General features: G+C 39.4%; 1 protein-coding gene across 1 annotated transcript in view; it reads left to right on the forward strand.

Annotated features, from left to right (window-relative positions):
* The first annotated feature begins 8,907 nt into the window (after nucleotides 1–8,907).
* plxnb2b (plexin b2b) overlaps nucleotides 8,908–16,824 on the forward strand; it is a 183,112-nt gene continuing 175,195 nt past the window's right edge. The window contains 1 exon segment of the mRNA XM_038280425.1: nucleotides 8,908–9,636. The gene's annotated coding sequence lies outside the window, so the exon portion shown is untranslated.

Genomic DNA, 16,824 nt, shown 5'->3' on the forward strand with positions numbered 1-16,824 from the left:
AACCAAAATATAGTAAATCCCAACTGGTTTTGGAATAGCTGAGCCTATAGGAGGCCTTTCTTTAAATGCCAGATCAGGGCTACAAAATCAACCGATTTAAATTCACTCCTAAATTCTGATTATCCTGGCAGATTCATAACATAAACTAGCAAATAAAGAAATAGTGTGGGTAAATACTACTGGCATATTTTAGAGTCTGTAATTGAAAATGTAGGAGAGTTAGAGGAATTCAATAAGAACTGCAGACTTCTGGCACGACTTCTTGCATTATCATTTCACACCGCCATTACAAATAAAGGATCCAGTGATAGGCATGCACATCCTGACTGTAGCTGTATATGTCACTCTGTACATGTACTTTAATCCAGTTTTAAGCCCATAGTAACAGACTAAGCTTTACATATTGCCTGTTCAACGCAAGAAGCAATTTCACTGTGTGGATATTTGAAGCCCATTCACTTGTTGTGAACCTTCAGTGGTGTAATGCAGGTTCTTTTGGGTGCTCGGCAGATAAGCGCTGCTGTGCCAGGTGTTAAAGCTGCCTGAGCTGACACATTAGACAGGGATTTGCCCGTGCCAGAATGTCAGGCCAATGAGGCTCATAGAGGTAGGCTTGGATCACTGTCGGGGACAGGTAAGTACGCAGATAAGGGGATTACACTATGTTTGCACTGAGTAATCTCAAATGAATCCTGCCAGCTTCTGTTTCATCCTCAACCAGGAATACACAAATTTATCCTTTCTCAACCCGAGAAGGACGTTGTGTGAACAAAGTTTAATTAATAAAATCTGCCTTTTATCCCACCTTAAAGTGCATTTTAGGGTGTATGGTCATTTAATAACCTTGACAGTAATAATCTCCTCTAGTCTTCCTTGAACTATAATCTCTTCTCAGCATGTATTTCTTTCTTTTATTAGTCTGCTCTGTAGAAGGTATCCAATCACCTGGGCCTTGTCATTTAGCAGTGCCTTTAAACAGAGCTTAAAATTGACCTGTTGAGCAAACGGGACTTTTTAGGAGTTTAAGTTCCTCTAGCTTGCAGCATTCCCTGATGACATACAGAGCCATGAAAATAGAGTTGAACAGATGGCTTAGCTCTTACCACCATTCAGCACAGGCTGGTCGGTACCACGGCATCCAAAGGGGCTCAGCAGAGAGCAGGCATGCTGAGAACTATTTTCCCCTTGAACCATCAAAAATAAGGAAAGCTAATAAAATCAGAGTCACACTCTAGTCATCATCTAGTTCATGTATTAAAGCTCATAAGTAGTCATCTGTTTGGGCTCAGGGACAAGAAAGACATCAGTTAGATCCAAATATCTGGCAGGCCTGCTTTACGCAGAACAGATTTCTTCTATAATCGCACATTGACAGACTTTATCGGGGGAACGCCATCGCCGTCTTATCTCTGATCAGCGGCTTCTAAGAGCACGTGAGTGGAGGCAGGTGTGTCAGTGCTTTTAGTTGGACATGAAGAGGATAATTTCGAAGTCTGGTCTGCCTCAGACCAGGGCTGTGTTAGACATTTGGGGGCCACCGGGAGATGATAAAACTGTGATTAGATTGTGTTTGGAGCAGGGAGAGGAAAACAATGACATTTTTCTTGGTTGAAGTGACAGCTGAACGAGTGTACGGGAACATCTGATATGAAAGGGACAAACATGGCTCACTGTCTTCTGATTTCTGCCTAAACTTTAAGTCCAAAACCAGATAATTTATTACTTGGCTCCTACATTTCCATATTTATTGTGATATATCTTCAGACATCATTCTATTCATTCAAATGTCGCTCTTTCTTTGCAGCACTTACAGACTGTTCACAACAACCCACACACTGCTGCCACTCTGCTATTCCCAGCTTGTGGTTTTTCCCAGACTGAGTCAGAGTGTCACCATAAGCCTGTCTGTCCGTTTTATGCCAAACTTGATGTCTCCTTACCGCGCGTGGCTTTGCCAGGGATGTGAGACTTGCACTCACTCCATAGCTAGGTTAGATTGACATCCCCCCTCCTCTCCATGCCTCTCGGATTGGTGGCTTCCAGCTGGAGGTGCTCTCCACCGAATCAGGAAGTCAGTCATCTGATGGTGTTGTCTCGGCGTGAATCCCCCTCACTCCCTCATTAGTCTGTCTTCACACCTTTATCACCACTTCTACATAAAGTTCCCGTGTCTGTGAGCTGCTCCATCTGTTGACCTTGCATTTCATGATCTGCAACAAATGCATATCTGGCAAAATAGCAACACTGATAAGGCACTTACTCATAAATTATAACACATATATGAACTTTTCCCCATTTTGTCATGTTGTAAACATAAGTATTTCATAGGGATTTTGTGCAAAAAGCCAAAACAAAGTAGATTGTAGTTGTGTAGAAAAAAATACACTGATTTTATTTATTTATTTTTACAAGTAAGAGTATTCGCATTTTCCATTGTCTCAATAATTCATAAAGTTACCCTTTGCTATGAACAAAAGCAGCAAGTCTTTTGGAGTATGTTTCTGGCTTTAAACATGTAAATTTAGATGTTTTTCCGTCAATAAAAAGCTTGAGCTGAGTCAGATTTGATAGGGATCGTATTGACACGTCAACTTTCAAATCCCGTCCCACATTCTCAATTGGATTTAGCTCTGGGCCTTTACTTGCAGCTCTGGGCCTTTACTTGCAGCTTTGACTTTATGCTTAGGAAACACAGCAATTTATTTCCAGCTATGTTTATATTTTATCTGACCAGCTTTGACATTCCTGACAAAGTAAAAAAAAAACTCCACAGGATGATTCTGCCAACACCATCCTCATTGAAAGTTTGTTTGTTTGTTTATGCATTTAGCAGACGCTTTTATGCAAAGTGATTTACAAAGTAAAAACAACGTTGTGTCTAAGTGAGTGCTGTATCACCTATACGGTGTTTAAATATAGGACCAAAACTTGAATGTTAGTGGAATCTGAGTGGAGCATCTTCTTCCCCATGTTTGCTGTTTCTTTTTTGCTCCATTTAAACAAGACCTCTTATAACTTTGTCTTCCAGCTATTACTTCATTTTTGTCCCTGACCCATAAAAAGTGGTTCTTTAAAGTAGATGACCAAAAGTTTTTCCCTTCGCCTTAAAAAAACAAAAAAAAAAAAAAAAAAACATTTGAGAGTACTTTAAGTGCAGGTGTTTTTTTTTTTTTTTTTTTTTTTTGTAAAGTGCAAAATAATGTAATTAGGTTTTAATTGACAGGTGTTTGCATTACTGTGCAAATATATTCCATGTGGTTTGTTTCCAAAACTGTAGTTTGTGTTGAAAAATTAAAAATTCAATTACCATTCTATAAGGCCATATAGTTTTTTTATTTTATGTATAGTGATTAAGCAAATAAAGTAAAAAAAAAAAGGATGACTAAATGATCAAAATGTTAAGCGTTCAAAAAGTTATACTGGATGTGTCCAATAGAGGGCAGTCTGGCCATATGGCAAACATTGTGAACTATTAACCTTGAATGTGTTATGACCACTACATCATTATGGACACCTGGAATACTGCATCATAACTGAGGTCATATAATGTGTTGATAGTCAAATATTTTGGTGTCTGGACCAGCTGAGGGACACTGTATGAATAACGGCAGTGTTTGACACCGCCATAATAACAGATCATCACTATTCAAGCAACATAATGGGACGCTGCAGGCAGGTGTAAACGCATTGATCAAAATGTCATCAGGATATCTAACAGAACAAAGTAAAACTCTTTTCCGCTCCAGTGAATTTAAAGAGCCTCTGCTTGGCCTTTCTTTACTGCCCGGATCCCCTGGGCTAACATGCTCTGAGACTCAGCAGCCTCATTACTCTTTAGACAAACAGATTTGGACATATTGAACTCAGACCCAAAACAACCAGGCTGTGTGCCGCCACTTTCCACTCTCCAGGCTCTGTGTGAGATAGCAGGGTGTTTGTCTCTTTCACTCTGTCTCTGGCTGTCTGTTTGCCTGACACTTGTCTGGCTTGGCCTACTTTCTTCTTGATCTCATCAGTCAGCGTGAAGACCTGTGAAGGCCATCTTCCCATCTTGCTCTGTGAATCCGTGCCAGCTCCGTGCCTGTGTCAGCAGTTAGGGACTGAATGAAAACCCACACAATCTCCAGTGTTTGCTCCAGGTCTCACTGGGCAAAAGGTGGCACTTCTACTTCAGTTGAGCATGGATAATTTGCATGCTCATAAATCACTCACAATTCTGACACTAAGCCCTGCACTAAGACACAGCACAGTTGGAAAACTCCAAAAGCTAGTTTTTAATATCATGAGAATTGGGATCAATCATTCATATAATCTAGAGCCTGTTGTTTTCTTAAATCTTTTATAACACATGCCACCGCAGTTGGCAGATATTTTAGGAAATTTAACAGGAACACAATTAGTTTTCTATTTTTTCTGTCTGGTGCCTGTGGTTTTCTTTTTCTTTTTTGTAGGACAGAACATGTTCTGCTGTATTATTTGTTTTTTTTTTGTTTTTTTACATAGGAATTGTAATTGTTTTAACATTAAGCAAGTCTTTGACTGAAGTAGAAATTCCAAAAACATTTGCAAATGACTTAGACCAGGGGTCTTCAACATTTTCTTGGCCAAGGACCCCAAAACTGAAGGCGAGATGGAGCGAGGAACCCCTAATTATATATATTGTATGAAATTGTATCATATCAAACTGGTCCTATAGTCACTCTATTACATATGGAGTCATGTAGGGAAAGTAATTTTGCCCTGGGAAGTATTTCTGATTCTGATTCCTTATTGATAAGTCAGGTGTTGTGAAAGAAACGGTGCCCAGCTTGAAAGAGCTCCTGTGTGTCGCTTTATTAATGACTGAAAGACATCTTCTGCCTCCATTTATCTGTTTACTACAGTGTGTTGAATTTATGTTAATGTGTATTTAAAGACATTTCAATTAGTGTAAAAAAAATTACAGGGGGGAATATAAAAAAAAAGTCTAATCAACCAAAATTTTTGCAACCCCCATGCAATACCTCCGTGGACCCCCTAGGGGTCACGGACCCCCTGTTGAAGACCTCCGACTTAGACAACTTTTATTGTCATTTTGTAAACCCACAGCATATAAAAAACGAAATTTCCTTTTGTACAGCTTTCAAACAGTGAATAAGCAGCTTTTTAGCAGTGAAATTAACATTTTAATTTCATAAAGTGATCAAAAACACAGGGGGCAAAAAAGCATATGGAAGTTCAGAGGATTTCAAGGCAAATATATATGGTGCATATATGGTGCATATATGGTGCCATAATGCATTTCATTTAATCATAACTTCCAATGTGGCCACAGCATCTTTACAACATTGTGCTAGCTGCAGTTATAAGCTGTCCATATCTCTTATAAGGTTTGTATCTCTAGAAATCATTTCCAAATATTTTACGAAACAAGCTTTTCACTTAGCTTTCTCCTTTGAAGAAACTTGAAGAACTTAACTATTACTAGCTACTAGCTGCTAGTTTGACATCAAGTTCAGGTGCTGACATCTCACGTTTCCCTACTTGCAAGTAGAATTACGTTTACGTTCATTCCAAAGCTCAAGGTTGAAAATAAAATGTAAAGCAAGGAGCAACAATCATTTCCTTTAACAACCAACAGCTTTTTATCTCTGTAGTCCTCTTGTAGGTGGTTTGTATCAAAATTTTCCATGAGTTTACCAAGTCACAGCAACAAAAAATACTTGTACCAAAAAAAAAAAAGGTGTTAGCAGCACCAAAAAGAATAAAAAAAAATAATACTATGCAGTTCCCCAACAATTTTTATTCTTTCTTCTTTGCTGCCACAAATCTGTGAAAAGAAAATTCTGAATAAAAATGATGTGAACATATGGCTCAATCAAAGCCTGTGAAGTGTTCACAGCTCTACAAGAAAATGTAGAGCTTCAAAATTATAGCTACTTCTTCTGATTACTGATTCAGCAGCCTTGGTACAGGAACATGCACAAATAATTTGTGTTATTCAGACTGCTAATCCTTCTCTTGTGAGGACAGAGGCAAATGAACCAGAACCCAGAACTGCATTAATCAGGATTGGTTTATTTGAAATAAGAGTGTGGTGAGTATGCTTTCTTGTTTATGTACCCAGAAAAAAGCAATTAACATTATTACACCCAGTCACCTAAAATACAACATGTGTGGATAGTTTATAGTGACAGCTAATTTCCAATTACTGTCACTTTGTTTTAAAGCGAGCTGATGCTGAGGCTTCTCTTGCTGCCACAACAACAAAACCAAGACTTGCTGGAGGATTCGGACAGGACCGCCATGTGACAACCATTATGTCTTCTCTTGTAACGCTGAAAGACCTTGCTGTCAACATCCTCCAATGGCAGCTGGGGTATATCCATCCAAAGCAATACAGGCCAGACGCTGTCCACTGTGATGCCTCTTGATTATCCTGAGTACCATGAGATTGTTTCTGGATAGACACACATTGTCTCTGGAGTGTATTTTTCTATGCTATTTATAAAACGCTTTAAGCATCTGTAGTGAAAAAGCTAAGGCCATGCCCTCAATCTTGCAATTGGAAAGCAGTTTTTTTCCCCTATTCTATTGATAGACACTCAAATTATAATCTTGAGGGTTATATTGCACTTTAAGGAGAAAAGAAATATAATAAAGTCATTATGACCTCAAAGAAATGTTGGTTTATTCAAGCTCTCCATTTTTAGTGTGACTTTTCATCATATCACATACATTTTGGTAGATTTTAGCATCACACAACAAAAAATAAGCCCCATCAACTCTCAAAAAGGGAACAATTTGAGTTTAATGAAGGTGTAAAACGTATAATTGGAACTCCTGGTGTCAGCATTTTACAAATAAAGACCAATACCCCATTAAACTTTTTTCACATCTAACATTTTGACATGAACATGATAAAATTGGAACAATTACAGAGTTGAATTTCAAACAGCCTCTTTAGCTTTATGATCCTATAAACTCCAGTTCAGTCACTCTGCTAATTGCAAAGATTTATTGTTCTACTAAAAATCCTTGCAGGCTACATATATTTACAAACATTTTTAAATGGGTAAAAATCAATATCAATTTGTAGAGCCATCTTAAATTGTGCAAATTATGGCACATTTCCTATTTTTTCATGAGACACTGAGAAAGGTGAACAAAGGGTTGTAAAGAAATGTGTTTGCAAAAAAAACAAATTACATGATAGGCACTGTTGATTTTCTTAATCATTGGGGTTGTGTGCTGAGATTATTTATATTTGAGGTGTAGTTTGTTAGGATAATTATCATTGATGATGTGTGAAGTTTATTACACTTTAATATTAGCTGCCTGTTGCATGTCAGAACTGATGTTTTCCCCAGTAGTTTATCTAATGAAGACAGTTACTCGGTCCGACTATATACAGCTATAAACTTTATTTTGTACATGGCAAATATGTGGGAACGGAATGAGAGCGATGTCCTTCAGCTAAGAACAAAGTGTAATATTTTGATAAGGCTGGAGCCATGGATGTCTACTCATCTGCAAACGTGTATGATCTAACGATGTGATGATGTGGCATAGTGAAGTATAAAATGCTTCTCTACCCGTTTGCCAGGGCCACTTCCCATGAAATGAGCCCGGCGTCAAGCTTTGCCTTCTGTAACTATAAGCAACTTCTCTGATCTGAGTAAGATTACAATTTCTATCAAATAGCAAAAAATTGACAGCAAAAATGCACAAAACTCAAACACAAAAGGTTGGAACATAACTACCAATAGTAATGAATTGACTATATAGACCTGCTTTGATTTATTAGAGAAGTGGTTTGAGAATATCTATTTGTGTTTAGAAATAACCTGAACTCTACTTCTTAAACTGATAGTTTGCTGCTTGAAGTTGATTGGTTGATGTACCGGGTGCATTTGAAATGAATTAGTTGCAGATTCTCAGAAGAAATATTCCAAGAAAGGACTTAAAGTATCCTTAAAAGTTCTCACTGTGATTCTGTTAGGATAATTATCATTTATTACACCTTAATATTAGCTGCCTGTTGCGTATCAGAACTGATGTTTTCCACAATAGTTTATCTAATGAAGACAGTTCCTCTGTCTGGATTACAGTTATAATCTTCATTCTGTACGTGGCAAAGATTTGGAAATGGAATGAGTGGTGTCCTTCAGCTAAGAACAAAGTGTAATATTTTGGTAAGGCTGGAGCCATGGATGTTTAATCATCTGGTAACGTGTATGATGTAACAATATAATGATGTGGCAGACTGGAGATGAATAAAATGCCTCTCTAACTGTTAATTGAGGCCACTTCCTGAGAGGTGAGCAGCTGCCTTCTGTAATTCTAAGCAACTTCTCTGATCTGAGTAAGATTTCTATGAAAATCTGTTGTTGTGTCTCATGGTTATTCAATACATATAAGTTATGGAGTGTTATTTAAAGAACTTCTCCTGAGTGATCCCTTTTCAGGAAAAATAACCGGAGAGAGAAAGCTTTAAGGTGTAGACACAGAGTCTATCTTTAACAATTCTCAAAAATCCCCCCAAAATATTTTCCAGCCTAATAAGAAAGGTGAAACTTTTAGACAAGCAAAGGAGGAAAACATCCTGCCCACCTAAATTTCAAAGAGATTAAGATTTTATTAAAGTACATTTACTTGTGGGCCCATAATCTTCCCTTACCTATGAGGATGTTCAAAACACAATGACTAAATAGTTTCCCAAAATATCACTTACTTTAACTTTTAATATATTTTCTTTTTTTCTTTATTAAGTGGCCTGGTATAATGATGTAAAAGCGTACTGGACATGCAGCCAGTTGTATTATGGAGGTTAAGTAAAAGCCATCACTTTCCATAAAGAATATTAGGCTATCTTGCTTGGAGTGACCTGGAAACGCCCCCACAGAGAGCTGAATCCGGGGCAACACTTTGGGAGTCACAGCGCGGGGCTTGCCTGCCTCCCTACCACCGCTCCCTTTCCCCATCCGCGGAAACATTTCTGCGCGTGTCGGCACACACGCGACACAACTTATAGTCTCCTCGTTGTTGCCTCCACGCAGATCGGCTTCGTGTGAAGCGTGGATTGGAGTGAAGGAGAGAGGGATACTTCCTTCTCGTTGTCGCCTGTTCTCCTTCAGTGCGCGCTTCTCTCCATCCGTCCCTGGCCGGCTCCCTTGGCTCCGTATGAGCGAAAACCTCTGGGTCTCCAGAAAGCAACGAGGGTCAGCGCAGGAGCGCGTGAGGAACAACACAACCCACAGGTGTGCTGCAGCCACAGCGAGCGGTGCCTCCAGGCGCTTCTGGAGACGAAGGCGCACGCATACCTGGAAATTACCATGTGACTGTGCACCTGGGCGTGGAGAAAGTCCTCATATTCCGAGCGGAGACTCTTTTGTTAAGGAGTTGACCGCGCCACCTCCCGACAGCGGCGACAGTTTGTTCAAACCCTGGGTTTGTTATCGCTTGTTTTTGTGGAATAGTGCCTTTTTTTACGAGACATAATCACAGGACTCGAGACGAGATGTAAACTTCCTCACGGACGTTTTCTTTTCTCTTTACCAAGAAATACAAGTCGACAAATTTAATAAAGAGGGCTTATCCACTTGGCTGTTAGGACTGTTCGCGCGTGAGGAACAACTGCGCTCTTTCACCTTCAAGGTGAGTTCCGGGAAAAGCCTATTAATGCTTTTGTTTTCATCACCTTTTGACTTTGTTAAGTTTGAGTTTGTCACACATGTCAGACTCTGTTGGTGTTCGTGGAAAAGCGAACCCAGGAATGTTGTTATTTAACTTGAAATGATATGTTTCAATATTTCAAATAAGCTTTTTTCCCTTTTGCCGTTTCGTACCACTGAACAAACCGTTTCGTACGCATGGAGTCCCCATAACTATTGCCCACGTCTGTATTTTATATCTGTGGTTATGGATATTTTAAATGCTCAAATCTCACGTGTAGTTCGTTTAAAATTTTATTTTCTAAAAACAAAAACAAAAAAAACAAGCAAACAAAAAAAAAACCCTCACCTTCTCGGGACCCTCATTACTGTCCATGTTAACAAATATTACGCATTCCTCCCATTAGATTGGACAATTTCCTCAGCTGTTGGTTTCCAGAGTTTGTAATTGATAGCTCTGGGAAAGTTGTAAAAGTAAGTTATGGAGAGTTTTGTGGAATTTCTCCATCTTGTGGAAGCAGCCCTTGTCAGCTGTTAGTCCAGTCAAAATAACTGTTTTAATATGAGGACAGATAGCAGTGGCACTGAGTTAGGAAGTCAAATAGTTACAGATTAAGACGCATTCCAAGGACATCTGATGAGAAGCTTTCCAAAAAAAAGCTGAAGGCTCCAATAGCCTCCCTGGGGGCCATATACACACCAAGAGTCTAAAGGAAGAACCTTATATTGTGCTTTGGAACTTCAAGGAGTTTTGTAAATGTTGTTCAGATAGGTAGATCATTATCTAAAGTTGCTTTCCTGTCAAGCTGTTGTTTACTTCAGGGAGGTATTTGATCGGGTCACTGATTGTTTTTTTAACTGATGTACCGGGGAAGTAAAGTAATGGACGAAATAAGAGGAAAACTGTAAAAGTGAGGAACAACAAACAGGCAAGACGACCATCACCCCTTCAAGGCTCTAGTCCTCTGGGCTATAGTTTCCTTCCTGCTTTAAAAACACCAAGTTTGAAAACAAGCGTGCCTTGTTCTAAACTAGACCACCATCCTGACCTTGTAACGCACCAGTAACGCAGTGCTGCATGGGTAGATGTTTTCTTAAAAGAAGCCCTTTTTGTACGCGATCAATGAGCTGTGTCATTGTAGCTCATCAGAGCTGTACTCATGACTGTCTGGGTTAAAACTTGTACTGTTCTCAGTCTCAGCAGCTGATTGATTGTAGAAGGAGATAGAAAAGAGGTCCTAGAAGACATGTGCTTCCCGAAAACCATTAATTTAACGTCAGACGCACTACAGCCACAGCATCTGCCCGGTCACCTCACAAGGGGCCGTCTGTCCCTCCGCGTCAGCAATTTCAGAGAGAAATGGACACGTGAGCCGCCTTCCTCACCTCAGGACAGTCAAGCCGTACATCAGGATCCGTGAGCACAGATGTAGTAGAGCCATGCCTCATGTTATTTTTTTTTTTCCATACTCTGTATCCCTCTATCTTGTCTCTCTCGTGGACTACAAGGAAACAGAGGCTCTATTGATGTCCCTGTTGAATCTCAGATGCTGTTCTTGCCAGTCTGTATCTCTCAGTCCCTGGTGCAGCCCTCAGAAAACCAATGTACTGCCTTGTTACCCCATTTTTATTGAATTTGTTCCATCATCTTCACCCCTTTTCCTGTAGACTTACCTACTGTATTCAGTATCTACCTCCTGGAGATTATTCCAATTAGATAACTTCTTGCAAACAGATTCCTAGTGGGAGTGGATTAGCGCAGAAGGGGGGACATTATGAAAGCCGGAAAGGTGGCTGCTGGTGGGGGTTCAAGCAGGAGGTCAGCTTCCAGTTTCTCTCCACTCTGTGAGATGCCATCTGGTCACACAGAGCAGGGATGCACACAAGCAGTTTGAAAAGTAACCCCTGCCTCGGTTTAGTGGGTCTTTCTCCTTCTCCCTACCCCACAATGCTTCATTCAGTGTTTATCTCTTTTTGTGCTGAATAAATAGAGACACCTTATCTGTGCAGAGGAGAGCGTGATAAATGTTTTCTCCTGCTCCCCACAAGGGTGAAGAAGACAGGCGTACCACACTGCTTTATCATAGATGCTCTTTTCAGGAGAGCGGAATGAGAGACGTTTCTCATTCAGGTCATGTAAAGGGTTTCAGGAGTGTGCAAAACAATTCCCAAAGCTGAGCACAGACTCCAATGCAAGTGAAACGGGTAAAAAAACAAAGCATTTGTGAATTTTCCTCTCCTTCAACCTCTGTCTCTGTTGGTAAAAAGCTGCTAGATCTGAAAATAAATCTGTGGATAAAAGCAACTTTTAGAGTAGCTTATAAAAGTTTTCACGCTATTAAACCTTTCAGATTTGTTAAGTTTTTATATTTTAGTGGGAATTAATGTTCAAGATCAATGCAAAGTAGTGGTTAATTGTGAATCAAAATGGTTCTAGAGGATCTCTGCAGCTCCTCTAGAGTGACCATGGGCCTCCTGGCCACTTCTCTGATTAATGCTTTCCTTGTTCAGATTGTCTGTGTTCTGCTGACTGTTTTTGTCATCAGACTGTTTAGATCTGAGTTGTGCATTTTGCATACAGTTGATTAGGGGAGTAGCAGCCTAGTGGTTATGGCATAGAGCTTGGTATTCTGAGGTTCTGAGTTTGAGTCCCACCTCCACAGACTGCCACTCTGGGCCTCTGAGCAAGACCCTTAACCCCACACTGCTCCCCCGGTGCCCCACGTTTACAGCTCACTGCTCCCCATGGGATGGGCTAAATTCAGAGGTAAATTTCTCCAATATGAGATCAATAAAGTTTAAATATTACTATTAAATTGCGACTCCATGTTGCTTTATCACTAAAATCCTTATTAAATATTTTGGTTGTAATGAGACCAAAGTGTAAAATATTCCAGAAGGTGTGAATACTTTTCTGTAATAGCCTTTGGACTGTTGAAGTACTGAGGAGTTATTTATTTATTTTTTTTTGTCTGGTGTTTTTTGAAATGGTAAAGCAATGGCTTCTGACATGATGTCTGTTCTGGGAAATTTAAAGTAAAATTTCTTGAGTTTAAATTCAAAGTTTGCTTTTCAGTGTCTTCACTGAGTCTACACCATGTCCTGAATGTGTGTGGCATATTATAGGGTATGGCCATATTTTTAAGGTCAAGTGAATTCATACTCATCCGTTGTCTCTTGTGTTTTTGTTGGCCAGGATTACAACTCCTGTCGTTTTCATTTGGAAAATAAAAAGCCTTAATCCTCATAAACAACAGACAATCTCATCCATCCTGTCTGTAGTACACAGGCAGGAACAAAGGGCTGGACAAGCAGAAGCATTTATTTCTAGCATTTATTTCATCATCAGTTGTTCCTTTTTTGGTTCTATTTTCTTCTAATCTATATAATCTACATTATTTTACTGCTTTACATGTTTGGATCCACTATGGGATTTAGTTAGCATCTTCTTCTGTAGAGCATACTTCATACATTTACTGATTATTCAATAGGTGTACTGTGAGTTACCTATGCATATGTGCTAGCTTGTTCCTCATGCTTTCCCTATGTACACATCACTTTCAGGAGAGAGTGGGCAGATGCTTGAAGGGTGTGCCAGCTTGGAATTAGGCTGCTGAAAGGTGCTGGGGGAATTAAGACTTACTTTAAATTGGAGATAGACATGTCTTTTCATGTCTGAGGATTATCTGGTGATGAAGGGACGCCACGCTGAGGTGGTTTTCTGATCTTATCTCTGCTGGGTTTTACAGCTGCCACACTTGCCCTTGGAAAAAAAGGCCTTTCCTGAGTCGTCCCTTACAGCGGTTTCACTTTCTTTTTGCACCTCCCTCTCGGCCGGATGTGACGTGTGCACATCACACTTTAACGCCTGCTACCCTTTCCACTCAACACCTTTTTGCCTTGGTCTCACACACTTGATATCAGAGTAAACAAAGCAGATCCATGACAGATCCAGGAGTTGTGATTATGTTAATTTTCATCTTAAGTCCCCTAGCACCAGGCTGTGAAGCTGGCTCTGTGACAGCAGAGCCTGGCATGTTTCTGCACCCTCAAACATCCGCAGCTGTAGTTTACCTTAAAGTCCTCTTGGTTTTTAAACTGAAGGGTCAATCGCAGCTCAAAACGCCTTTCTTTAACTTCTAAAATAACCTTGATACTTCAACAATTTCAACTGTTTTGTCCCCATATTCGGCAAGAATTGCACTGCCTGAACCCATCATAGCTGCCGACTCATGCTGACTTCTCCTGCTGCTCCTTACTCTACCTGTCTTCTGCCCTCACTTCTATCTCTGACTGAGAATCCCTCCCCCTTCATCTCTAAGGGCATGAGTAAAAAAAAGCATGATGAATCTTGCAAATGCCTTTCTGAAAAAGCAAGAGGAGTCACCTGGGGCGAAGGCTGTCTTAATTGCTTTGTCGAGGAGTCATGGGGCAGGATGTTTTACACAAGAGCTTTAAGACAAACATTTGAAAAGAAAGACATAACAGGGATATGATAACATTATTTTAAGACCCTCCAATCACACAAGTCTGGACTGATGAAGTTTTTTTTTCTTTGAGGGTCTGTCCTGTCAATGCTGTCATAGACGGATTCTGATTTTCTTTTTCTTCAAAGGCCTAAGCATGGATGATGGAGTTTGGTAAAGGATGGGTTCTTTTATAGAGCAAGTCATTTTGAATCCACTCCTGAAAATGAAGCAATTCCAACATTTGTATTAATTGAAGAAACTGTGAAGAAAAAAAAATTGCAACCATACTGGTTTCTACTTATTTTACTTTTTTAAATAACTCTTGGCTGTTTCAGATCCACATTCAAATCTCACATTGGACGAAGATGACATGAATAAAAAGTAGTTTCTAAACTCAATTTTAAGTTATTGAGCAGAAAAAGTTATCAAAACTCAAACCCTTATACCAAATGCAAGCTTTATTATTGACATGGCCCTAAAATCAACATTTCCAGTAAAAAGAGTCTGTCTCACCGCTGTAATTTAAAAGATATAACACCTTATGCAACTTTTTTCAAGGAATAAAGTCTGTCTGTGATCTTGGCATAATGCTATGATCTAAAGCTGCTATGATCTGTTTGTGATTTTTTTTTGGAAACCATTTTAGATAAGCTTTAGGACAGTTATGCAAGCCATGTCCCCCTCTAAATGGCTGAAAAGATAATTGTGGGGCAGAAAAAGAAACCATTCGGTTTAAAACTTTTCATGCACTGCGTGTAGGGCTCAACCTATTGATTATTATGCAAATCAATTAATCTGTCATTTTTTTCAATTTATCAATTAATATGGATAGTCGAAGGTTATCCCATTATTCATCAGAAGATTATTTTATATATATATATAATTTTTTTTTTTTTTTTTACAATTTTGATAGAATTGTGAAAAATTATTTGTTATGTACATCACATTGGAAACTTTTTCTGTTGTTAAATGTGCTATATCAATAAAGTGGATTGGATTGGATTGGATAATTACTGCTCTAAGTTGGTTGCTCTGTGAGCTAAAGGCATGTTTTAGAGTGTCTATGCTCCTGTTACGGATTAATCGATTACTAAATTAATTTACAATAATCAATTAATCATGATTAATCTGATTGTTTCAGTCCTAAATGCAAGTATGAATTCTCAATACTCTTAACCTTTGTCTTACTTTAAGCATAGAAAATATGCTAGCTCTGGCTAATGTTTATTTACGAAATAAAGGGGACATTTTTTGTTTAATTTTGGTTAACACATTTTTTTGCTTATTATATATATTTTTTCCAGTATTTGATCTTTGACAGGTCAGAGCTAATCAAAGGGAAAGTTATCCAATCTTTGGCCAGCTGATTGGTATACCCATCGCCATGGCTGTTAGAAGGCCTCTTTGTAAATGGCATTATGAGACTGAAACCCAATGATAGAAACAGTAAACAAACATTTGCCTCAGTCCGCCTCCTCTGTGCCACTTTCCTTTGCCTGAATTAGACCCTGGCTTTTGATGGTGCCTGCTTACTGGAGGCATGTCATCTAGCCCACCAACACAGACCGCAAGCACCTGGCAGCAGGCAAAATGACTGCTGCCAGAGAACGGTTTCTGCAAACTCCTCTTCTTATAGGCGCTGCTCAGGTCACTTTGTTTCCCTATATGGATAAATGTTGAATTGTCTCTTCTGAACCACTTCAAGACAAAGTTAATTTATCAGATACTTTTATATATTAGCCTAGTGTGGTTCTCTATCAAAACACTACCTATTTAAGCACTTCAGAGGGTAGTCAGTTGCTTCATGTAGTGTAATGTGACAGCCAATGTTTAGTCACCCTCTCTTTGCTTGTGATAAAAGAAGGGTTCAGATCCCTCAAACTGAAACATGCCGAAGATGGGTCGACGCTTCATTTCTGTGCAAATTGAGGGTGCCTGTGAAGGATTTGGCAGCTTGCTGATACATCTGCCTCAGTAGGCTTTGGGGCTGAAATGGACTTAGGCTTACACTCGCTGCAGAATAATGGAAACCGTGTCGAGCTACTTATTCCACCTGTAATGCTTTATCACCTCACTTTTTAAGTCTTCAACTGAGGGTTGCACCACATTGAGTGCCATTTAATCCCAGCAATGGCACCAGAGGATGCAATTCATTTTCATTCATTTCACAGTTAATCCTCAAACTGACCAATTTACTCCCGCCAAGATCATTTTTAATTATCACCTCTGCTTTGCAGCTAATATGATGTCCAGCTGGTTGATGTTAATAGGGTGGTGGCTGTCGGCTGTTGGTCCTCTGTTGCTTTTTCTGTCTCTTCCTCTTTTTTGTTTCCCATGTGCATAGGGTGATTAATTATGAACTACTGAAAAATGAGGCTCAGCCGGAAATGGTAGGTGACAGATGCATGAAGGGGTCAGTGCAGTGGCAGCAGTTGGAGACGAAGGTCACAGCGCCACATAGGAAACAGATACCATAATGTGACTGTGGAAGAGAGGGGGCCATCGTGTCCAGGTGAAACTTTGCAAGCAGGTTCGAAGGATAAAGAATCTGCTATGATACAATTTTACATCCAATTACAGGTGCTGGTCATAAAATTAGAATATCATGAAAAAGTAGATTGATTTCAGTAATTCCATTTAAAAAGTGAAACTTGTATATTATATTCATACATTACATACAAACTCATATATTTCAGATGTTT

Source organism: Cyprinodon tularosa, unplaced genomic scaffold, assembly GCF_016077235.1.
Source record: "Cyprinodon tularosa strain WSP-4 unplaced genomic scaffold, ASM1607723v1 ctg16, whole genome shotgun sequence".
Taxonomy (NCBI): domain Eukaryota; kingdom Metazoa; phylum Chordata; class Actinopteri; order Cyprinodontiformes; family Cyprinodontidae; genus Cyprinodon; species Cyprinodon tularosa.